Consider the following 25,343-nt stretch of genomic DNA (forward strand, 5'->3'; position numbering starts at 1 on the left):
CCAGCTCGTTTCTTTGATAAACGACTGACCCTGAGGGAGTTGGAGGTAGAGGAGTGAAGAGCTCGAGAGGGGAGGTATTTGCGGAGGAATAGCTGAAGGTATTTTGGACCGAGGCCCCAGAAAGCCTTGTGGACAAGGCAGAGGGTTTTGAATGATAGATGTCCGGTAAAAAGATACCATCCCTGTCCCCTGGGCCCCACTGGTCCTAACACAATGAACATGATTATGTGTATATGCAAGGCGCTGCACATTCATACAGCAATCACTCTATCATTCACATGAGCATCCATCACCATACACTCACTCATAACGCATCCATACACATGTTTAAATAAAAACAATGAACATAAACGTACCTTCTGCATTGGCCTGTGTGTGGGTGCTGCTCCAGCTGCTCTGTCCGTATGTGCGAGGAGGCGCAGGAGCTCCCCCTCGGACATACAGACATGCAGTGCCCCAGCCAGCATTTCCAATGAGCTATGCAATGCTGGCGAAGCAAAACGCCCCAGCACTTGCATGGCTCAGTGAGCATGTGCGGCTGGGGAACTAAACTGAACTGTCAAAGGGAAACAGTGTTTCCCTTTGACAGTTCAGCCAGCCCAGGAGCACTCCATTAGCTGGATAAAGCAGCTGAGGGAGTGCTCACTGTTTCACTGGGCTGGCTCCTTAGCTCCTCCATAATGGGTGAGGGGCCACTATGCAGTTAGTAATGTTGACCATTGTTGCTGAATATATCACAATTTACTTACATTTTAACACAAAGCACCCCTTTGGGTACTATTGAAACAGTGGGCTTCATAACTACTCTGGCGGTAGCTGTGCCGGTAAAACCGGCACGGCTGCAACTGGAGTTGCATCTGGGTCTGGCACCCGCGAATGGGCAATTACTAGGTCATGCCGAGTTAGGCGGACATGATAATTGCCCTTTCGAAGGTGCCGGTAGATCCCCATTCCCATTTGAGCCCCATATGGCTCAAATGGGAAGGGGGAGCTCGGATGCACCGGCACCGTTAATAACGGTGCTGGTGCATCCGACGAGCTGAGGTCAGACCTGGCGGGGGCTGTCAAGCACCCACGAGCACAACTCTTACTATGGCGGAACGGTAGCAACGGTGCCGGTAGCTTACCAGCACCGTTGTTACTGGTCCGCCATAGTAGTAATGAGGCCCAGTCTGTGACTAAAGGAATGAATATCCATTTACAACTGTGGGCCACTTTTTCATTGTTGCCTGAGACAGTTTCATGCTTCAGCCCGCCCATGTGGGCCACCCCTGCCCATTTCTTCCAATCTAAAAAAAAGAAAAAAAAAAAAAAATCTTTTTTCATGCTGAGCTCTCAGGGCCCCCCTGGGATGCACCCGCGGACCCCTAGGGGGTCGCGACCCACAGTTTGAATACCACTGCCCTAAGGGGAAAAAGACATAAGCATTAGCGCTTGCTGCAATAAGACAAATGAACATTATTATTAAGCTTGAACTTTTGAACTTGCAACAGAACTCTTACAGCGCCTCACCTGAATAGTCAAGCTTATTTTGAACTCCCATCAAACCTCAATCCAGTGAAGTAACTGGGTTTCAACGCGCCCCTGCATCAGAAGCAGGATGGAGAACTCATCCTTCCAGACCCTAAGGTGAGACTTCACGGGGAATCGTGGAAGGGTATCGTGGAGGGTTGGAAGGGAGTGGGAGGCTTGAGCATAATTCCGTCAGTAGGTAATACTCCCTTTTCACGCACAGGGAATATTCCTGCGAGCCAGAAAAGCCAGAGTAGAGGGGCCCTTCCTGTCCATCATCAGAGTCCTGCGCTTCACCGTTGAAGAAGCATCAGCACTCGAAGCCAGACCTGCGCCTCCGTGGGAATCAGGTGAGCGTGACAGATTATAGCAGAATAACAGCAGCGGATAGGTTTTTGCAACAATGTATGGTCCACCATCACATAGGCCCTCCTGATTGGTTGGCACTCTCTTCCAACCATGGACATTTGGCTTGTTAGCAGCATGTAAGCAAAGCATAGACCAGGTGCGGGAAACAACGCCAGACAACTGCCCACTTGACTAATTAACCTACCATCTCTCATCAGTTAGGGCCCAAGCCAAGGCTACTTCTTTGTAGTTGACCTTGCTGACTGTTCTCTTCCTCTGAACTTTAATGGGAGTGAAAGTACATTGCTATCCTCGTTTGGAGCCTTGTGAATAGGCCTTGTTTCTTGGTCCTGCACGACGTTTGAGGAGACCATGATTTTGTCCACTCTGTCATCTTATTTAGTGCTATTTGATTCAATTGTATTAGGTGCTATTACTCTCTTCAGTCTCTGGAGACTTGGTTGCTCCATCCTGCATATTCGTTCTGCATCTTTGATTGTTCTATACTTGGCACTCGCAAATATTCACTCCTTTACCTAAACTAAGAGAAATATGTCCTGCGCACATGACCTACCCTCTTTGACTCCTTTCAAGCCTTGCAGTTGCCTCTTGCTGCGGCATCCTTGATCCTGAGCCAAACAATAAATCTTTGTTCTTGCATAAACCTGTATTTCCAGTGCTTGTGAGCTTTGCAGCCTTGGTTTTGCTTCTTCAGGCTTCTCGCTTGCTATTATATGAGACCGACATCCATTCTCTCAACATGGATGCTTTACTCACGTTATATTTTCTACATTAGCAAGATTCTATATGTCTTATCTGCCTTGCGTTTCTGCGAATATACATCTACTACGTTTCTTGTTACTTATCTTCCCAGTGTATATGATTTCTTCGTATTCGCATGTATGTTCACTTTGTTACTTCAGTCACATCTTCATTCTTTAAGTATCCATATATCGTTTCAATGTACCCGCATGTCCTTTCTTCATGACATCACTTTAAATCTGTCAGACTTCACTTATAGTTCTTCTATCTCCAGTGGTGTCTGCAGACTTCCTTCTAGAACATCAGTTTTAGGGTACATTTGGTATGGTTGTCTGAGTGCATAACGTCTCTCATATCTTCAATGTGGTATTGGGATGATACCCAGTGTCAGGTGGTGTCTTCTTGTGGCTTTTTCAATATGACAGAGGTGAGGGTGTGGGGTCTAATGACGTATATATCTGCCTCTCTTTTTTCTTGAATATATGCAGCTAATGGCTCCAGCAGAATAGTACATTAAAATGGGAATGGAGGACACCCTTGTCTGGTACCCCGTTCCAGCTGGAAAACATCTTATATGACTTCATTAGCACATCTAGCTATTGCCCTCTTGTGTAGGAATCGGCCAAAAAGACTGAGAATAATAGACTGAATGGGAGATTTGGCTGAAAATACATAACGGACGAAAACTTTGACCAAATGCACCATTCGGTGGCAGGGGCTGCAGGGGTGTCCCTCGCACCCTTGCCCACTATATTGTGAGTGGGCGTTGCGGGTGTCCCCCGCAGCCATACCCAAAAAAGAAAAAGGAAAGGACCCTGCAGCGCCGGCTCCCGATCATGGAAGTGAAAGAGAACAGGCGTTACAGGGACACAGCGAGTCAGCAGCTAGTTAAGTTGGGGGCTGGGGGTGGGAGTGGGAGTGGGGTCGGGGCCAAGTCGAACATGTTCAAGGAAGAAAAGGCTGAAGGTTATTTCGGAAAATTAATGTTCGGTCTTTTCTCCCTCGAACATTTCTGTATCGTGCTTTCAACCGCGATCCTTTGTGTAAGCTTTGAAACATTCTAATCAGCCGAGGTTAAAACCCCATTTTACCCAAAGTGTATTCCAAAAATGTCCAATTTACCCTATAAAATGCCTTCTCTGCATCCCATAAAAATAATGCTGCTTCTCCTCTGTCCCTTTTGTACAATCCCAATATTTCAATAAAAGTTCTAACATTGTCATATCCGTGTATCTGTTTAACGAGGCCTGTTTATTAGTTATGAATGATATCTCCTATACCGTTTTCCAATCTGTTTGCAAATAACTTAGCATACATCTTAATGTCAACATTAGTTATTAGGTGATAATTTTCACATTTGATATGATCTTTTCCCTGTGATCTTTTCCCCGTTTTGGAATCAATGTGTCATTGCCTCTTTCATAGTAGGACATACTTCACCTTCATCTTAAAAATTATTGAATATCCTACATAAAATAGGTGCCCGTTTTGTCAAAAAGGTCTGATAAAATGCCACCGGTAATCCATTTAAGCCTGGAGATCTACCAGTATTTCATTGTCTAATGGCATCAATTATTTCCTCTAGAGACACTTGCCCATCCAGCATAGAATGTTTCCTAATCTTGAGGCTTGGAAGAGTAGCTTTCCCAAAGAACTCATCCAAAACAAAATGTTTAGGGTTAATATCTTCTGAATACAGTGACTTATAAAAAGACCTAAAAAGTTCACATGGCCCTGTAGTTGTCATAAATGGCATATATTCTCTCTTAATTATACTTTTAATTAGTGGTTGCTCAAGCCTTCCTTATGATATTTCAGCCAGTCCCTCCTTCCTTATATTATGCGTGCAGCCAATGAGCTCCCCTCTCATAACTGATTTAAAACCTACCCATATCATATACACAATTGCTGTATTTACATTTTCACAGGAATAGCATTCTATAATATTTTCTAGGCTTCCTACAAGAATAGAATCTTTTAAAATTCCCGGGTTAAGTCTCTATCTCCTGCTACATGCCTTTCTGAATAGTCAATTTTCAACAATATGTTGGCATGATCAGAAATTCCCCTTTCTTGTAATTCAGCCTGCGTTGCCTTATCAATAAGTTTGTTTGAAATCAAAAAATAATACTACCTAGAATGAGAGTCATGTACAGGGGAATAAAAGGTATAGGGCCTCATTACACATTGTGCGTTAAAGGATTAACGTTACCGGTAATGGAATACCGGTATCGTTAAATCCCAATGCCAATTACGACCCCAGTTACCGCTAAGTACGGTGCCACTAATAGCAGCTAGTTCGCGGGCGCGCGACCCTTCATCCCGTAAATAGCGGCATGTCGCTAATAGCACACCATCACAAGCCATGCGGGCATGCAAATAGCTGCATGGTAAAACCCCTTACCGGCATGGCGCTAATACCGGCATCGCGAACCACCCGTTAAGAGAACTGAGCAGTGTTCCCACCTGCCACAGGTGGACACAATTAGCACAGGTGGAGGCAATGGAGACTGTGGCAGCACAAAAGGAGCACACCACAACCCTTCCCACACCAAGAAGGTTCCAATACTAGCAGAATTACATGGGCTGGAGGACATGATTGCAGTGCAGCAGCAACAACAACAGGCAGCACAGAGGAGACACAGGAGGAGGATGAGAAGGAGGGCAAGACAGGCGCAGCAAGCACCACCAGGGCACCTAGTAATACCACAGAGGCAGCCACCAACCCCAGGATTCGAGCCAGTCCATTTAACCTAACCCCTGAGCAGATACACACCCTGTACCGTCTGGACCGGGATACCATCACCAGCATCGTGGACATGATACATGACGACATTGTGAGCCTCACAGACATCAGAACTGCCATCCCCCTTCTACTGAAGGTGGTGACCGTGCTCCACTTCCTGGCCCCAGGCACCTACCAGCATACAGTGGGGCAGATGCATGGCATCTCACAACCAGTATTCTCACGCACGCTGAACCAGGTACTCGATGCCCTCCTGAAGCATGCACATGAACACATATTCCTGCCACGGACTACCCAGGAGATTGCAAACACCAAAGTTGGCTTCTATTCACTGGCAGGTATCCCAAGTTGCATCGGGGCCATCGACTGTACACATGTGGACTTGGTGGTCCCACATCACAATGAAGTAGTCTACCGAAACAGAAAGCAATTCCACTCTATCAATGTCCAAATGGTATGTGACGCAAACAAGATAATCACACATTGTTGTGCCCGGTTTCCCAGATCAACCCATGATTCAATGGTCCTGCGGAACTCAACCATACCACGCTACATGGAGCGACAAGCCGGACAACGTTTGTGGCTACTTGGTAAGTAGCAGGACAAGCACATGGCAGTGTGATTGGGGGGGGGAAGATACATAATCCAACTGGGTGTGATTGGGGGGGAGAGATACATGCTCCAACTGGGTGTGATTGGGGGGGAGAGATACATACTCCAACTGGGTGGGATTGGGAGAGAGATACATACTCCAACTGGGTGTGATTGGGGGGGAAGAGATACATACTCCAACTGGGTGTAGACAGCCGTCCGTAGGACAAATGCACATACAGATGTACGCCAATGTCCATCAGGGAAGGGCACAATGTACTTGAGAAGAACCGATATGCAATTTTAAGCTGCACAACATTGAGAACAATCCAGGTTCCCAAATATTACACATCCATCCACATCCACATTGCACATCATGCCACACCACATAATACACAAATCAGCAACATGGCGTCAAGATAGTTATACAGAATTAGCGCAGCACAACATCAATATAGCAATGTGCCCTTGAATGCATGCAAAGGGATCACCCCTAGCCATAGCATTGAACCACACACCTATAGCACCACTGAAGTGATGCTTCACAGCATGGCAACATCGATGTCGGAATGGCAGTACACTAGCAGTGTGGTACCAAATTTGCCTGGGCCCAGGGACACCTAAGACCTGGAGTCACCCAGGACATGTCAATTACTGTCGGAGGCATGGATCGGGCATGTCCATTTGCAGGGTCGAGCTCACCTTTGCACATTGCAGTCACACAGATCGTCTGCATGCATGCTGGTAATCGTGGATTTCAATCACAATGCAAAGTCGATTTGTGTGATATGTACAGGCCGCTCTTGAGGTGAACAGTAACAGGTCCCCATTCTTCCCCCCATACAGGTGATGCCGGCGATCCCCTGAAGAGGTGGCTCCTTACCTCTGTACGGAACCCACAGAACAGACACGAAGAGGACTACAATCGTGCACATACCCGTACCCGCGTCGTGATTGAGCAGACATTTGGCCTTTTGAAGACACGGTTCAAGTGCATAAGCAGGTCGGGTGGGGCTCTCCTGTACAGCCATGAGAAGGTGGCCAAGATCACCATGGCATGTGTCATGCTGCACAATATGTGTATCAGACAGAATGTGCCACTGCCCCCTGACGTTGAAATGCAACCACCTGATGAGGGTGATGATGGTGATGAGGACGGAGGTGACGGGGATGCTGGTCATGCAAGAGGCGATGCCCAGGAGGGACGCGATGTGTGACAGCATCTGATCAACCAAATATTCTGAGACACAATGTTTAACTCTGTAGGATGGATATGGTTATTAGTGCACTGGTGTCTGTGGTGAAGCGCAAAATGGACCCTGTCATCAATAAAGTACACATACACAATGACGAAGTCCAAGCCTGTGTTTTGACTAGTCACCAGTGTATTAATATATAATGAGGTGATAAAGTGCATGTCCCCAACTATCCCACCACCCTTTCCCACACCCCTCCCCCACAACACTCCCAAAACACCCTTTCCCCCCTCCCCCACAACACTCCTGAAACACCCTTTCCCCCCTCCCCTACAACACTCCCGAAACACCCTTTCCCCCTCCCCCCACAACAACCCCATGTGTGCCTTGCACAATGTTGGTGTCCTGCTGCACACGTGCCAGCTAGACCCTGCTGTCCCTAATTGCCATTGCCACCACCACCATTTGGAGGTTGTGATGATGTGCGCCTAGTGGTGCGCATGGAGCGGCGGAGGGGGCTTATCTGCCTTGAACTCGCAGATGATGAGGAGGCTGTCTGTCCCTGTGGTGGTGGTGGGAATTGGCGGTCCATCGCGTCCGATATACGCGTGAGGACCTGCCTCAGTTGGCCAATCTCAACGCACAGCCTGTTGTTACAGGCTTCTATCGCCTCCCTCGACTGCCTAGCAGTCTCCATGATGCCCACCCTGAGACGGGCAGCCTCTTCCACATGCTTTCCAGCCAGCACTGTAATGTCCTCCTGGCGCTGCCTGATGGTGGCCAGGTCATGGCCACTGTGGCCAGCTCGTGGTGTGGCTGCTGCACCTACGTCTACGTCCCGGTCAGCAGGTAAGGCCACCGGTGGGCTCCAGCACCCTCCCGTGTTTTCCTTGCCAGACTGGCATGGACACAGGATCCTGGTGGGGTGGGCGGTGCATTTGCATGCTGAACTCCATAGGGTCCTCCACATCTGACAGTGGCGCTGTGGCAGCTACCTCACCAGTAGAACTTGTGGCAGCGGAGTGTGGCCCCTCCGTGAGTGTGACCTGTGGTGGGGGGTTCACGTCAGTGGGTGTGGCAAAGGCACACTATTAGCGCCATGGTTCATGACGGTAAAATACCGGCACCGCCTTGGCGGAAAGGGGAATTACCGCCCTATTCCAAGGTTGGCGGGGCGGTTATTCCCCCTTCCACCATTGCCCTTCCCCATTCCCATTTTTGCCCCATAGAGCTCAGTGGGAATGGGGAAGGTGCTAATTACGGTACCACAAATTGCGGTACCGTAATTAGCTCCCTGGGTCCCTTTGCGGGTTGGTTTTTAACGCCTGCAAAAAGCAGGCGTTAAATCCCCCAACCCGCAAAGGGACCTCGTAGTAAGGCGGTAAGGATTTACCGGTACCGGTATTTTACCGGTACCGGTAAATCCTTACCGCCATCCGTGTAATGAGGCCCTATAGTCTCTTAAATGTTTGTACTTTACCCTCCAAATATCAACTACATTGTTCTCTTTTATCAGTTTAGTGAACTCCTTGCTGGCCATAACCTCAGAATATCTACAATGTACAGAGGGTTCTAGGGTATAGATCACATAGTTCCGTAAAGAATGAATCATTGCCATTATAAGGCCCATAAATGGAGCCCAATGTATAAATATTACCTTCCAAATAAATATCAATTGTATTACCATTCTACCCTCATCATTTCTGGCAACCGTAACCACTTTAATCTGCAGATTTTTGCAAAATAATATACTAACCCCATTTGAATTGCTAGAGGAACAACTTGAAAATTCCAGAGTATACCTTGCATTAAGTACACAACAGGGGGCACCTGGCTTTTCCTTGACCACTCCAAGTATTCTACAATGTATCTAACACAATTGGTCAGGGCGTGTCTGAATTCGAACAAACCAAATGTTGAAATAAATTTATATCCACACCTGTTTTTATAACAATCAAATTGCGTGATTTTTATCTGAATTATTTAAAAAAACAAATAAATAATGACCTTCACCATCTGGGTGTAATGAGTCTCACACCTTCCCGTATAAAACACACATCTTTGGCACAATTTATCACATACAAAAATAACATGTTATGAACAATATAGAAGAACCTTGTGTTGTCAAGGTTTAACAATCAAAAAAATACAATGCTACAATTAGCTACTTTTAGCACACTTTAACAGAAAACAAGTCTACACTACGGTGTTTCGGCCTATGGAATTATAATTGCTCTAATTATGCTGGCCTTCTTCAGGATGGGGAGTAATGCAAGTGTTGCATCACTGCCTGTGGTGTAGATCTACAATCAAATTGAAACATGTAATTAAATGTTTGTTCACAATCCAGTGAATTATTTTTGGTAGGCTACTTAATAGCTAAATATTACCACCAAAAAAGGAATGGCATTGATGCTTAAACAAGCTTACCATGCCATGTGGCTGTCATGACCCTTGCCCCTGGCCCTCACTGGCAAGTCAGCCTTCCAGTTAGGGCCAGGTCAAAGGCCTTAAAACCTCATCCAAGACTCTCTTGGGGTCAGTCCTGGTGCCTTTGGCGCCAGGCTCATAACCATCATGAAGACCAGCATTAGAATGGGACTATTTAACTTGGGGGGGGGGGGTTCAGCCAACATGGAGGCACACACATAGCTCAGTTACAAGGAACTGAGCTATGCGGTCTAGTCTTTTGGGTGTGGCAGGCCTGGGACTACTTTACCTGGACTACTTTGGGTGTGGCAGGCCTGGGACTATTTTGCCTGGACTACTTTACCTGAGACTATTTAAACCACACCCAAACAGCAGAACATGCTTTGCGTTATTCTTCTGTGGGCAGCGTAACGCTCACTGAGTTCAGTTCTTTGATGCCAGCTTACCTGAAACCAAGGACCTGCAGAGAGAGAAAGAACACTACGAAACTTACCTGGAACAGTATCCTGTCTTCAATCCATCGCTGACTTCAGTTCCACTCACCTGAAGGTACGAACTCCATCATCCGGCACCGCATGCATCCTGGAATAGGAATACCAGAAACTGAAAAGAGGAGAAAGAAAGACAGCATTAGTAAGCGTTTACTTACGTTTCCTCCCGAATGAAGAAATCCACACAATTCTTACCTGGGTAGTCACCTCCTCGTCAGTATCATTGCTGGAACATTATGGCGCTCGGCGAGGAACATCGCAACCTGCAAGGAGAGAAAAGACACAGGTTAGCAATATAAAAGACGAAACAGCGCCGCGCATCGCGCATTACTCACCAGACAGCATCGCGCACACCACGCTTTCGCCTACCAGCCTATGCTCATCTTCAAACTGCATAACAACACCAAAATACCTTTCCATGCCTAAAAGGAAAGAAGCAAGACATTATTATTCAAACTAAAAGGAACAGAAGAACTGCATATAAATACTGTAAAGCAGCAAACCTACGGAGTCGCAGCAGGCCTGGATTCCCACAGGGGGGCTTGCACTAGTGAAGTAACTTGGTCGCTGCTCGCCCCCCACATCTACGCGCCCCTGCCACGAAGAACAGGACGGAGAGTCCACCTTTTACAATATTAAGACCCATCTTTAACCAGAGGCCTTTCCAAGGGACCAGGAGAGGGTTCACGAGTGCCCATCATCCAACCAGGGCTGGGTGGCGTCCCCATGGATAGCGTAACAGTGGCTAAGACACGGTATCTGAGAAATCTCCAGGGACTGCACGTTAGTGCACAGGGACTTCAAAAAAGCAATGAAGTCTGTGTCAATGTTGACCATCCAAAATAGGATTCATGTGGATGCTGTATTTACTGGATGTTGGAGAGCGCCTTACCGTTGATTATCTTCTCTCTAAATAGTGAAGCAAGAAAGAAAAATGGAGCCCCACTGTATTACAGCTGAAGTGGACCACATTTGCATATGACCATACAGTTAAGTGGTTCTCTGGGAAAGACGGGAAAGACCTACTTCAATACGTCCAGGCAAATGTTCTGGACGGCGAGGTTTCATTTGCTATTGACTAGCATAGGGCTGGCTGGTGCTAATTTTTGTTACTAATTTCTTTTCACTGCGTGTTAATGAATCTGTATTCAATAAAAACAACTATATTGCAGTAGCCACCTAGATTACACATTTGTTAAAATGAATAAAAAAAGCAGGGTTGGGGGGCTTACCGCCATGCAATGCGGTTGCCTATTAGTGTACTGCTGCTGCATGTCGTGTGCCCTTCATGAAGCGTTCATATTCTGCCATAAAATGAATAGGAATGAAACTGAATGAAAAAAACTTGGTAGGGTGCTCGCTAATGCTAAGTATCACTGATTCTGTCCTAAAAGAGGATCGAGGACAATACATGCTTACCGCTTGTCACACCGTGCTGTAATCTGGTCTCACTGCTGGATACTGTCATTACAGAGAGTGCAGAGACCTAGGTGTTCTTATTTAGTTTGGAGCCGTGGGTTACCATGCTAGCGAGTCGTGACATTCAAACACTTGAGACATGGCGGCCATCTTAGACATACTACTATTCCAATGTTATGAGTTGCGTAATCCACACAACAATGCAACTATCTAGATCTATTAAACGATTTTCCACTTGTAAACTTTTTAATTTTGAATGTTTATTGCCTAACTCCCCAGAGTCATGTCTAAAGGATTTAATAGAAAAACCCTGCCGTGCAATATTATGTGCCGTGTCATACCATGCCCTTTAGCAAGAATTTCATTTTAAAAAATTCTTTCAAAGTACATACTGTTTTTTAGACGCATAGAGTACTGTATTCTTGTCTCATTTTCCACAGTTTCCTCTGTTTATCCCCACAATTTATGGTGTCAGGAAACACGAGGAAACAACCTACATGGCTGAAATATCTTCTCACACCAATGTTGATGATTAAAAGGTTTTATTTAAGTACAGGATTAATAACCCACCGGTCACATCAGGAACAGCTACATAACTGAACTTCTCAAGTGCATCATTCTCCCATCCCCTTCATCCTAGCATCCTACAACATTCCATGTTCCATCTCTACAGCTATCTGCACATAAGTATAAACAAACCATAATACACTATAACAATGAGATGCTACACACCTCCCTTCTTTACAGTAACTAAACAAATGATATGTTAAAAGTAATACATAGAAATGCTAAAGAAAATGCTAAACTAAAAAACTACACATAGAATACTACACACACCTTCCCCTTTTTATGTTACAACTGAAAATTAAACATATAAACATCTTAGTTCTAATGTCAGTACATTGCAAACAAAAATTCCAAAACCAAACATGGATACCAGTTGCAAAATATAAGTTGAATTTGTAAAACATTTCCAATAAACATGAAACACAGTTTTAACTTACATGATCTTTGAGATACAATGGTCTTATACATACATGTTTATTATGACCATTCCTCCCACTGTCTTGTTCTACCTCCTTCCCTTTAGTATCCTGTTTTTTTCTACCACACTCTTGTTTTGTACATCTACACACCCTGTACAGATTCCAAACTCTTCCATCAGATACTTTATTGGACCCATGGAATCTTTTGACCGTTTGATTTGGATCTCACCATTTGATCAAACCCCTGGCACTCATCCCCGGGAGATTTATTCTCACCCAGTCACCAACTTTGATTTGATTTTCTCTAACAGCATTCCTCACATCAAACCTCTGTTTATTATATTCTTGTCTCTGTAACACTTTTCTGCTCACTTCTTCACAATCAACATTCTTAACACATGCTCTTCCCAACCATGCTGGACATAATCTTGTGTTAGGTTTCCTACCACTAAGTATTTCAAATGGAGAAATTCTAGTAGTGGAATGTGGCGTAAACCTATGTGCAATAATGGTATCTTCAACCGCCACCCTCCAATCTACATGGTTCACTAACGCACACCTTATGCTGTTTTTAATTACTTTGTTGAATCTCTCAGCAATTCTGTTAATTTGGGTATGATAAATTGAGCTTGTCCTGTGCTCAACCCCATTCTCCTCCAGAAACAATTTTATTTCTTGTGAAACCAATTGTACCCCAGTCAGTGAGTATGGTGGTTGGATACCCTTAACGTTGAACAAATGTTTTGCACCCACTGCACTTCTACCCACCTGGACAACATGTCAATAAGCACTATTCCATATTTTAAATTATCTTGACATCTAATGGGACCTACAATATCTAAACCAACTCTGTTCTAAGGTAACGTAGGAATCGAAGTTAATGTCATCAGTATTTGCCTGGCCACATATCCTTTAGCCGAATCCTCACAACTGCAACAGTCACGGATGAGTCTTTCTATCAGCAGAAATCCTGTCTGACCCTCTGCTTAGTTTTTGTCATCCCTTGACGTCCCTCATGAGCTATCTGTAAAATCTTTTTCCTCACCCCCACAGGCGGATAAAGTTTTCCATTTCTCAAAACTAAACTTTTATACAAATGTAATTCATCGAATACGTGTCTTACCGCATCCGGCAAAACACCTTTCCTGATTTCATTACCTTTTACACCATTATTAAGTAACCCTCTCACCTTTCTGAGAGTTTCTTCCAATTCCATGTCTTGCACCCATTAATCCTCAGACACAACATCATGACATATGCACAAAATGTGCTCCTCCTCATCACCCTTGTCATCATCCACATTCTCAACCACATTGGTTAATCGTGAAAGACAATCAGCTGACTTATTCTTAACACCCTGTATGAATTCAACTTCAAAATTATATTCTTGTAGACTTGCTACCCATTTCCAAATTCTAGATGACGTTTTATCAAGTCCTTTGCTGGTGAGAATCTCCTTAAGAGGTTTGTGATCAGACCTCACAGCAAACCTTGAATCCCAATTAAATGACCTAAGCCTTTCAACTGCCCATTTAACAGCTAGTAGCTCTTTCTCAATAGTAGAATAATTTGTCTCAGCTTGCCTTAAAACTCTTGAAGCAAACACAACTGGATATTCACTTCCACATTCCACTTGCGATAAAACAGCCCCCAAACCATGGTTGCTGGAATACAGGGATTCTGTGGGGATGTAGCAATGGTTCTGTATGCAGAAGAGGTAGCTATCAAGATAGGAGGAAAAGTGGTGTGTGCACCCTTACTATATTCAGAAAGCTCCCCAGTGAATCTGCTGCGGCGGGACCTCCTCAGCAAGCTGAATATGACAATTTCCTTCACAGCTCAGGGAATAGTGTGCGCTACCACAGGGATGTGTGCCATGAGGGCGATGGTGATCATACATACGATGGGGGGAGAGGTGGTAGTTCGTGGCATTCACATCAACCCTCCCATGTTTGTGTACAGGATCACAGTTCTGCTTGATGCAGTGCCCCAGAATCGTAAGGCGTGTTGGCGGATACCATCCGATTTCATCTTTAGGCCCGTTGTGACTCCAGAGCTTGTGGCAGGGACGATATTATAATTGGACCTGCAAGGATTGGTTGTGTCCGCAAAAAGGAATGTTTTAGTGGGAACGAATTCAGATGGGAGTGAATGGCACACTGTATTGTGCATTGAGCCAACCGTGCCCCTAAAAGAAGTGACATATGCAGAATTTTAGAGGATCAGTCGATGATGGAGACATTTTGTTGGCTATTTGCATCCGTGTGAGATCATGGTGCAGTATCGGAGGGTGCAATGTTCTTTGATGGTCCTTGCCACTCAGCCCTTCTTCACTGAGAAAGGTCTAGAGCAGGTCCCAGAGAGGTTATGGACAACCATTGCCCACGATGTAGGGCTCTTGTATGGAGTTACGTCTGTATGAATCACACTCAAGCCAGGTGCGGTATAACCCCGAGCAAAACAATATCTACTGTCCAAAGTAGTAGAGGAGGGAATACGATAAATGCAAGGCCCATCCAAGCTCATGCCTTGGACATATTTGACATTCTGACTGGCAATGATCTAGATATTATTGCTATAACTGAAACATGGTTGAACCCCACATCTGGCCCTGCTCTAGCATTATCTCTACCTGACAATTACTCCATCCTTCGAGCTGATAGAGACTTGAATCAAACCAAAGGAGGTGGCGTAGCTTTCATCTATAAAACAATGCTAGAATTGAGAATAACTAATAAAGACCACCTTCCTTCAGCAGAATTACTTATTGTTAAGCTATCCACTTCTGCTACAACCACCATTACCATGCACCTGATCTACCGACCGCCAGACGGCACCACCACCTTCGAAAATGACATATCACAACTATTGTCCGATAACACTAAATGCAAATCCCAAGTTATAATCGTAGGTGATTTTAATCTAGGTCTCAATGATCCTAAAGATGGTAAAGCCTCCACCCTCAAAGACACCATGTCAGAGTTGGGGTTTACACATCGCATAACTAGCCCAGGGCACAACAAGGGCCGTACTCTAGACTGGTTAGCGGATCTTAATTGCTCTATCAAGATGCTGGGGAATACACCCTGCACCTGGACAGACCATCATCTAATTACATTCGCCATTGATAAAACTGTAACTCGTACTACCCCTACAAAGGCACCAGCATTAATGACAAGAAGTAAACAGAACCTCACTTTAGAAAATGTTATACCATTACTACATCCTTTAACTCAGACTAACTCTAGACATTCCGAGCCTTCTGACCTAGTGTATCTGTATAATGAGACTATGACTAAAGCCATCAAAATGCTAGCCCCTCTGAAACTATAGAAGTCTAAGCCATCTGCACACATAAACAAATGGTACACACCCCACCTAAAGATCCTTAGCAAAGAGAAACGGGCAGAAGAGTCAAAACGGAAAAAACATCCGACTGCACAGACTAAAGATTAATTCAGCGCTGTGTCATTTAATTACAAGACAGCCATTGTCCAAGCAAACAAAGATAACTATAATGACTGCATAGCCAAAGCAAACTCAAATACGAAGGAATTGTTCAATATACTAAAATAACTTGAGTCACCTTCCCCCCACACCTGACCCCTGCATTAAAGATACTCAATGGTGTACTAATATACAAAAAAAGCTTCAAGACAAAATCACAATGCTACTCGATAAAATTAACATGAAAACAAACCTCATTAATAACACCCTACCTCTCAATCCTCCTTCTCCCCTGTTGGCAGCACTGCCACAATTCAACTTTCGACCTCTATCCATTAAAAAAGTAGAACAGATCATAATTAAACTCAAACCATCCAATTGCAAAGGTGATATTTGTTCAGCCACACTAATCAAAGAAGCTGCCTCTGTGCTCTCTCCGTTCATTACCAAGTTTATCAATGCTTCTTTTGTCACTAGTTCTGTGCCTACCAGTTTGCAAGATGCATGGGTACTACCACTTCTAAAAAAAGCCTATGCTTGACCCTAATAACCCATCCAACTACCGCCGATCACTACGGTCCCATTCCTGCTGAAAATACTGGATCGAGCAGCCTATCTCCAAATCCAGCAATACCTGGAACTTAACAATTTACTAGGCCTAAAACAATCAGGATTCAGACCCAGACATGGGACAGAGACAGCACTGGTTGATCTAAAGAACCAGATCCAGACTCTAAAAGATAAAGGTAAATCTGCCCTGCTATTACTATTAGACTTATCCGCGGCATTTAATTTAGTGAACCATGATATATTATGTAAGCACTTGTCATCTGCCGCACACTTCTCTGACCAAGCCAACAGGTGGATTCAATAATTCCTCAATAATAGATCCATGCGTGTCTTTGCTACGTCCGCTTCAGCCTTACCCTCACCTGTCTCTTGTTGTGTCCCTCAAGGAGCTTGTGTATCACAATGTTTTCACCAAACCTTTATTTGATATTCTTGACCATCTGGGTGTCACGTATACCAACTATGCCGATGACACCCAGATCCTCATCCCTATCACTTGTGACTACACTGCAGATAGTAAAACATTGAATGACATCTGCAGCGTTATACAAATGTGGATGGATAATCATGGTTTATGTCTAAATGACGACAAAACCAAACTTCTCTTACTTGGATCTCCTACCAAACTGAACAAACTAAATACCGCCTTCAAAACATTTATCATCGATGGCAACACTATCAATTTAGCACACAATGTGAAAACATTGGGTATTTACATTGACACATCATTATCCTTCAACAGACAAACCAATGCACTAGCATCAGCCACAGCCTATGTATGCCAGTTTATTACAGCCTGTCACCCCTACCTATCCACGAATAACTGCATATCAGTAGCAAGAGCACTAGTGTTATCCAAACTGGACTATTGTAACGCGCTTTACTTAGGCACCTCACAACAGAATATAAATAAAATGCAAGTAATGCAGAATAATGCAGTCAGGTCAGCCTGCAATATCCCAAGGAAACAGCACATCTCCACAACTAGACAAAATCTTAAATGGCTAAATATAAATCAAAGAATTGACCTCAAAGTACTCTCATTAACACATAAGTCCTTACATAATCAAGCGCCGTCCTACCTCTGCGACACATTTACATGCCATACATCAGTAAGAACAAGTAGAACAGCCCAAACACATTGTGTTATCATACCCTGTTCAACCATAAAGGGCGGGTGGAGTTAGCTTCCCTGTTCTTGCTGCAAAAAAAATGGAATGCCCTCCCTTTCACTACAAGAACTGAGCCTTCATTTACGATCTTTAGGAATAAGGTTAAAGCAGGTCTCTAGAACCAAAACCTTAATTAAGCTATCTTTTTGCTATTACTATGACACTGTATATATGTCCCTGCTCATCGTATAGTTATTGCTATCTGCACTGTATGATGCTGTAAACTGTTGATATCTTTTGATGTACAATGCAAACTTATAACATGCAAGATGCGCTCTGTTGCTTCAGGGCCTCGACGCGCAATACAAATAAATAAAATACAAATATGAGACACCATTTCCGTACTCCTAAACCAAGGGATTATTGTGTCCTCCACATGCCCATGCAGCACACAATATATCTGATAAAAAAGGCAAAAGGGGGAAGTTGGAGATGATCCAGGATCTCCGCCCCTTAAATTACATTTTACAGGCAGAATTTCCTGTAGCTCCTAACCCTGTGACAATTTTGTGCAGTATCCGAAAAGAAGCAACACATTTCACTGTAGTGGATTTGAAGAATGCCTTATTTTCCATACCTCTGCATCCCGACTTGCAATACCTCACTGCATTTACGCATGGCGGAATGCGGTTCGAGAACACACGACTACCTTAAGGGTATTGTGAATCCTCTAGCATCTTTGATCAAATATTACATGCTGATTTAAGAAACATCCAGGTGCCAGTACTATCATCCAATACGTGGATGATCTGCTGGTGTGCAGTGACAATGAAAAAAGGTGCAGACGGGACTCCGTCCCTCTGCTGCAGCTGTTAGCATTTAAATGGTACAAGTTAGAAAAAGCAAAGTTACAATATTGCCTTCAAGAAGTTCTCTACTTGCGACAATTGATATCTGTGCACAGGAAGAAAATGATACCAGAGCGTGTTGCATCAAAGTGATGCAGACGTTTCTAGGGTTGTGCAATTACTGTAGAGCGTGGATCTTAGACTACGCAGCTTATACCAGGCCCCTGTTACAAGGCCTCAAAGAAGCGCAAAAGAATGACAATAAAATTGTCTGGACAGAGGACCTGCTCACTAGCTTTAATGAATTGAAAGGGGTCATTTCTACCGCTCCAGTGTTAGCAAACCCTGATTACACTTAAATGTTCTATCCCTTCTCCCATTCTAACAGTCAAATGATGACTGCTGTACTCACGCAGAAAAGCCCTGAGGACCACAACCCATTGGCCTATTACAGTGGAGTGCTAGATTCAGTCATGCAGGGCCAATTCCCTTGCGAACAGGCACTCGCTGCTGCTGCATTTGCAATTGGGAAAATCTCAACAATTGTTATGGGGTGTTCAGTAAACCTGTACATGGGGCATGCAGTATTTGCCATCCTTGAGCGATCTAAATCAACTCGGACCACACAGCAGGCGTCTGCATATGAGGTAATCTTGCCTAGCCCAAACATCCAAATAGTGTGATGCAAGACAGTAAACCCTGCTACGTTCTTAACAGAACTATGTACCGAAGAAGACATTGCAAAACATGACTGACATTTGCAGGAGAGGAAGAGGATATACCAAAAGCAAAAGACAGCCAGCTTGAAGGGGGGAGTTCCTTTTCATTGACGGGTCAACAACTATTGACCAAGGGACAGGCCAGAGGCATTCGGGTGCGGCAGTAGTACGCCTAGTGGATGGAGAGTATGAGGGGAAGGTGCAAAAAATGACTGCCCCTGCGCTATTCAGCTCAAGCTGCAGAACTCATTGAAGCACTTCTACCATCCCAAGGGTGCTGTGTAACTATCTACTCAGACTATGTTACCACAACAGTGTATTCAGGGCTTGCACAGTGGAAGAGGAGTGGGTTCAGGAGGGCTGGCGGGTGCCCAGTACAACATGCAGCATTATTAAACAGACTCATGAAGTGCTTTCCCAGCCCTCCGTGGTGGCGGTGGTAAAATGCACCGCCCATACCCATGACACAGACAAGGTTTCACTCTTTAACACTGCCCTGGACGCAGCGGCCAAACAAGCAGCATATTTCCTTGTGCCCAGGGTCTCTGTATATCCAGTGATAGCACAGAGATGAGCGCAATGGCCTGAATCCTATAACTCATTACCAATTGCACAGATTATTGAATTACAGGGCCATGCCACACAAGAGAATGAGGATTTGTGGCAGAAAGGGGGATGTAAACAGTCCCCTACCCCCTACAGACTTATTAAGGTGGCATGAAACTGCAAGCAAGGCGGTTATGCTGAATGAGCTCCTGCTGGTCGCTTTTGACCAGCTGAACCCTCCATATCACATGTCCAAACAACATACTGCTGCAGATTTACAGGAGGACTGGTTTGTCCCCAATCTGCAAGTGATGCGGACTAAATTGGTAATGTATAGCACTACATGTTAATCTTACAGTACTGGCCACAACTTGAGGACTATACAAGGTACCCTACCCCGCCCAACTGGCCCATTCCGTGAGTTGCAAATCGACTACGCGGGTATAGGTGAGAGATGCAATGGGTGTCGGTAGATGGGTGGAGGCAGGTCCTTGCGCATATCCAGATGCTGTGTGCTGCAAAATCTTTAGTCCGAGAGGTTTTCCCTCAATGGGGAGTGTTCGATGTATTAAGGTCAGACAAAGGCATCCACTGCTTCAATGAGCTGTTTAAAAAATAACAGCGTTACTGGGCATCACATATCGGATGTGCGTAATTTACGGCCCCCATGGGTTGAATAACAGATCAATGGTCTATTAAAGAGTAAACTTTCAAAGTTGCGCAATAAAAACTGGGTTCACTGCTTGCCCTTAGCCTTGTTCAGTATGCGCACGCAGCCCTGTAAGGATCATCAGTTATCACCCCATGAGGTGGTAACGAGTCGGTGAAAGCACAAGCCCTTCTCTGCCATCAGCTTCAGATGCTCACAAGGCTGCGACCGTTCTAGGGGATGAGTTCCGAGATTACCTTTCTGCCTTAACAAAAGCAATAAAATTGATTTCTCAACAGATAGCACTACCACGGTCTGAAGATCCAACCAGCGCTGCATCTACCTCAGTGACGTCACCACAACTCAGCTATTCCCAGGTGATCAGCTCTTCGGGAAGAATTTTGTCTGCATATGGAGTGAGCCAAGGTACAACGGTCCATTCACTGTTGTCTATGCCACTGCTATGGCGGTTAAGCTTAGGGAGCAGCTGTATTGGATACATCTTTCAGATGTCCGGAAGGCCTGCCATGCCACCCCACCCCCCGCACGGGTTGAGTAAATGTTAAGTGTGCGAAAATTGTGACACAGAATGATTTATTTTAGCACACAAAAACAGGTATGGAGCACATACAGGTGGATCAATGATTTTGCCTTAGATTCAATCTATTGTACCACTACCACTGTCCCTAAATAGAAGCACACCCTGTCCCTGTCAGGGGATGCTCGCCCTAGGTCAATATCGATACAATGTATACAATACAAATTGCTAAAACAGCTGTAAAAACACAGCTACAATTGCCCCTCCTCAATAGAGAGAGATGAATATAATCTCATCTCGTAACATCCTGGACATTTCAGGGGGGGACTACTTATACAGAAAACACGCCTTTTTTATTCACCCACAGTGAAGTGTTTACAGCCGATGAAAGTTGAGGGCTAACTGTTGACTAAAAAGCTGTATATCAGTAAATCCTAAAATCACCTCAAAACACCCAATTAGAACAACATTTCAATTGAAACTCTCCAGAGGATCCCTTTTGATTGTTAAGGGTGAAACACATGTAGAGAGAATACAAATACCGAGAGAATACAAATACCTTGTGAAATAAAGCATTTTCACACAAATAATTTCACCAAGTGTGGTCATTTCTATAATGGCTCTCACCGACAAAAGTTGAATACTTTGTCTTGCATTGGCGCAATTGGGAAATGTACACCTCTACTTTGCTGCTACGCACAATGTTCACTTTCGTTTTATCTTGACTTCTGCGACTCGCTCTCTCTCTATCTTTCTGTTCGTCTCACTTCTGCCTTCCTTCTGTTCATATAATGCAGCCATGTACTAATTTATTTGGAACGGAATCATATTTACGTTCACCCAAACACTCTGAGGTTCCCACATTTTTCTCTACATATACCTGCATCATGCATTTATTTATTTTTATTTATTTATTTATTTGAATATGTATAGCGCATGTCGGCCAGGGGGCATCGTGGCGCTGTTACAGTGTACTCACTTAGTACAGGAATACATTATAGGAGGTGTTACAGTATGCTCACTTGTTACAGGAATACATTACAGCCGGTAAGTACATACGTTACATTACATAAATCAATATGTAAAGGAGAGGTGAGGAGGCGGGTTAGTTGAACAGAGAGGTTTTTAGCTGTTTGCGGAATGCAGAGTAGAATTATTTGTTTCTTACTGCAGTGGGTAGAGCATTCCAGCTCTTCGGTGCTAGGTGTTGAGAACCGGACCCTCCAGCTTTGCTTCTTTTGAAAGTGGGTACATAGATCTGGTTGGTCAGATGGGATCTAGTGGGTCTGGTGGACGAGTTGAGGGTGATCCTTTCGGATAGGTAAGGAGGGGTGTCAGCGGAGAGGCATCTATGAGTGATGGCCAAGGTTTTGAAAAGGATGCACTCTTTTACTGGAAGCCAATGGGCCTCTTTCCTGGCTTGAGAGATGTGTTCCCTTTTGGGAATACTCAATGCAGCTCTCAGGGCATTGTTCTGTGTGATTTGCATTTTGTTTAGATTTTCTACAGAGGTGCCCAAGAATAGAGCACTGCAGTAGTCCAGTTTGGTGCCTACGGTGGCTCTGCCTATTGATAGGCAGTTTTTGGTAGAGAGGAAAGGTTTAACTGCGTTGATAACCTTAGTGGTGAGTGTGGCGGAGGAGGCTATGGCATTGACCTGACGTGACATTGACAGAGTTGAGTCAAGGTATACTCCTAATGGTTTTACTGCTGAGGAGACCGTAATGGTGGAGTTGTCAATATTAAAGGTTTTGTATTGAGGAAGGAGTTTGTTCAGGGTTTCCTTAGTGCCTACTATGAGGATCTTTGTTTTGTTTCCATTTAAACAGAGGCCGTTGGCTGCCATCCAAGTTTGGATGGCTGTGTAGATCTTGGCATTGTATCACTGTACTGTTTGCTTTATCTACGTTCGGACTGGGGGATATATTTACAATGTTTTATATGGGAACAACATATAAAGGGGGTGGGGAAATACCAATACTACTCATATTTTGTCATCACATGCCTACAACAAAGCTGTTATAAAAGTGAAGAAAGCTGTTAGTAACACAAATGCTACCTGGGAGCAAATTGGGATGTTTACTAAACTGGCTATGTCATTATTATTTCCTAATGTGTTTCTTAATATTACTGAAAATCTGAGCTCTTCGCATGTTAGTACAGTAAAACGTTTCAAAAGACAAGCGAGAAGAACCGAATATGACGAGCATCGAGGTTTAGGCTTGGATGTGATAAAAGATGTGCATCACCCAGAATGGAGCAATAGTTGGTGGGCAGACATGAGCTTAGTGGGGAAAAAGAGTTTTAATGGGAGCTGTTATATGTGTTCCATGATACCACATGTGTCAGGGCCCCCCCCCCAAGGTATTCATGCTGCAAGAGACTCCGATTTTGCAGGCTCAATGTTTGGTCCATCTGATGTTATGCAGGTTGCAAAGCACTTTTCAATCACAGAGTATACAACTCGTGAAGATGGACCCAGACGAACTGCAGTGTGCCTGCAATCCCAAAAGCCTGCAGTGTTTACAAAGACCATATCTGAAGCTGCAAGGTATACATTTTGTGGCAAACAGAGGGCAAGAACACTGGAATGAGCATGTGGCAAAACTCACGTGGATCTAAGCGATGGAAAAAGCAGTGAAAGTATAGAAACAAGGAGAATATGAACTGTGTTTTTACAACAATGGAAACGTCTTTGTGGGGGCTAACAACAAATGCAACAAGACATTATACATCCCTGACCTCAAAAAGGGAAAGCAGCAGTGATGTACAATTACTGGGTATGTAGCCAGCAGGCATTTCTGCACCTCCTGCCATTATGGAGGGGCACCTGCTCGCTGGTCTTATTTCACTCAGCTCTCCTGGTGGACCCTAAAGAAAACTTGATAGTGGGACTGGGTGGCTTGTCTGCCCCAACAACTGCACCAGTGTTGGATGTCCCTACCACAGCTCTGCCGCAGTGGCCCATATTCTGTATCCTGACAGAAAAGGAAAAGCGAGAAAAATTTCAGAGAAAGCAGTGATCCAACTATGTGTCCCAAACTACTAAATCTACAAGTACCCTATCCCTATCTGGATCACTTATCAATGCCAGATATCTAGTGGCCCATGCCACCGATATTGCAGACACCCTAACCAATGAGAACCTGGCCCTGCTTGCCATAACTGAAACCTGGCTTCACAAGGCAGCAGGACCCGCCCTTATGGTAGCCATACCAGATGGTTACCAGATACTTAGAACGGATAGACCTAACGCCAGAGGTGGTGGACTAGCCATTATCTCCAAAACCAATCTACCCATCAGACTTGCTACCTCTCCCTCATACCAGTCTTGTGAGATACTCACAGCCAAACTCCCTCTATCTAATAACTGTACTCTTACTGTCCACCTGATATATCGACCGCCTGGACCATTAGGAACCTTTGAGGACGACCTCACCTGCCTCCTAGCCAATAATACTAAAGACCATGCACAAATTCCTGCTGCTGGGTGACTTTAATCTTGGTTTTAATCACACAGATGACAAACACGCCCAGTCAGTCACCGCACTACTGAAGGATCATGGGCTAATACAAAAAGCCCTCGCCCCTACTCACATCAAAGGAAGGACCCTAGACTGGCTAGCTGACTTAAACTGCAATATTGCCATCACCAAAATCACCCCGCAATAATGGACTGACCACCATCTCATTACCTTCTCTGCCACACTGGACCTTATCTGTCCCAAAACTATTGTTATGGCACCCCCACTTCCCACTAGAAGTAAAAAGGGTATTACAGCGGAAAGGCTACTCCCACACTTTCTTCCTGCTATTAACAACATACCCAGTAATACAGACCCTAACTTGCTAGTGGAGGTCTTCAATAGTGCTATGACTAAGGCCTTGGACACGATTGCACCTGTCAAGCCCCGTAAAGGTAGACAGAGATCTCACTTCAATGCCTGGTTTACACCCCAATTTAAAGATTTAAGACTCCAAAAAAGAAAGCTTCAATCAATCTGGCGCCACTCTCCCACTGATGAGAATAAAGCCAATGACCCGATGAGGAGGCAGCCAGAGACCTAGCTCCTTTTATCCCAAAGCTCATCTATGCCTCATTCAAGACGAATTCTGTGCCCAATAATCTCAAAGAATCCTGGGTGCTCCCACTGCTCAAAAATCAAACACTAGATCCGTCCATCCCGGCTAATTATAGGCCCATCACCACAGTCCCCTTCTTACTTAAAATTATTGACAGAGTAGCTTACTTGCAAACACAGGACTACCTGGAAGCTAACCACCTGTTAGGATCATGTCAGTCTGGCTTCCACCCTCTCCATGGCACGGAAACAGCCCTAATAGACCTTAAGACCCAAATTGACGAGTTGAAGGACAATGGGAAATCAGCTATGCTACTCCTCCTTGACCTATCTACAGCCTTTGACCTGGTA

This window comes from Ambystoma mexicanum, chromosome 4q, assembly GCF_040938575.1.
Source record: "Ambystoma mexicanum isolate Mex_15411 chromosome 4q, UKY_AmexF1_1, whole genome shotgun sequence".
In the NCBI taxonomy this organism is placed as follows: domain Eukaryota; kingdom Metazoa; phylum Chordata; class Amphibia; order Caudata; family Ambystomatidae; genus Ambystoma; species Ambystoma mexicanum.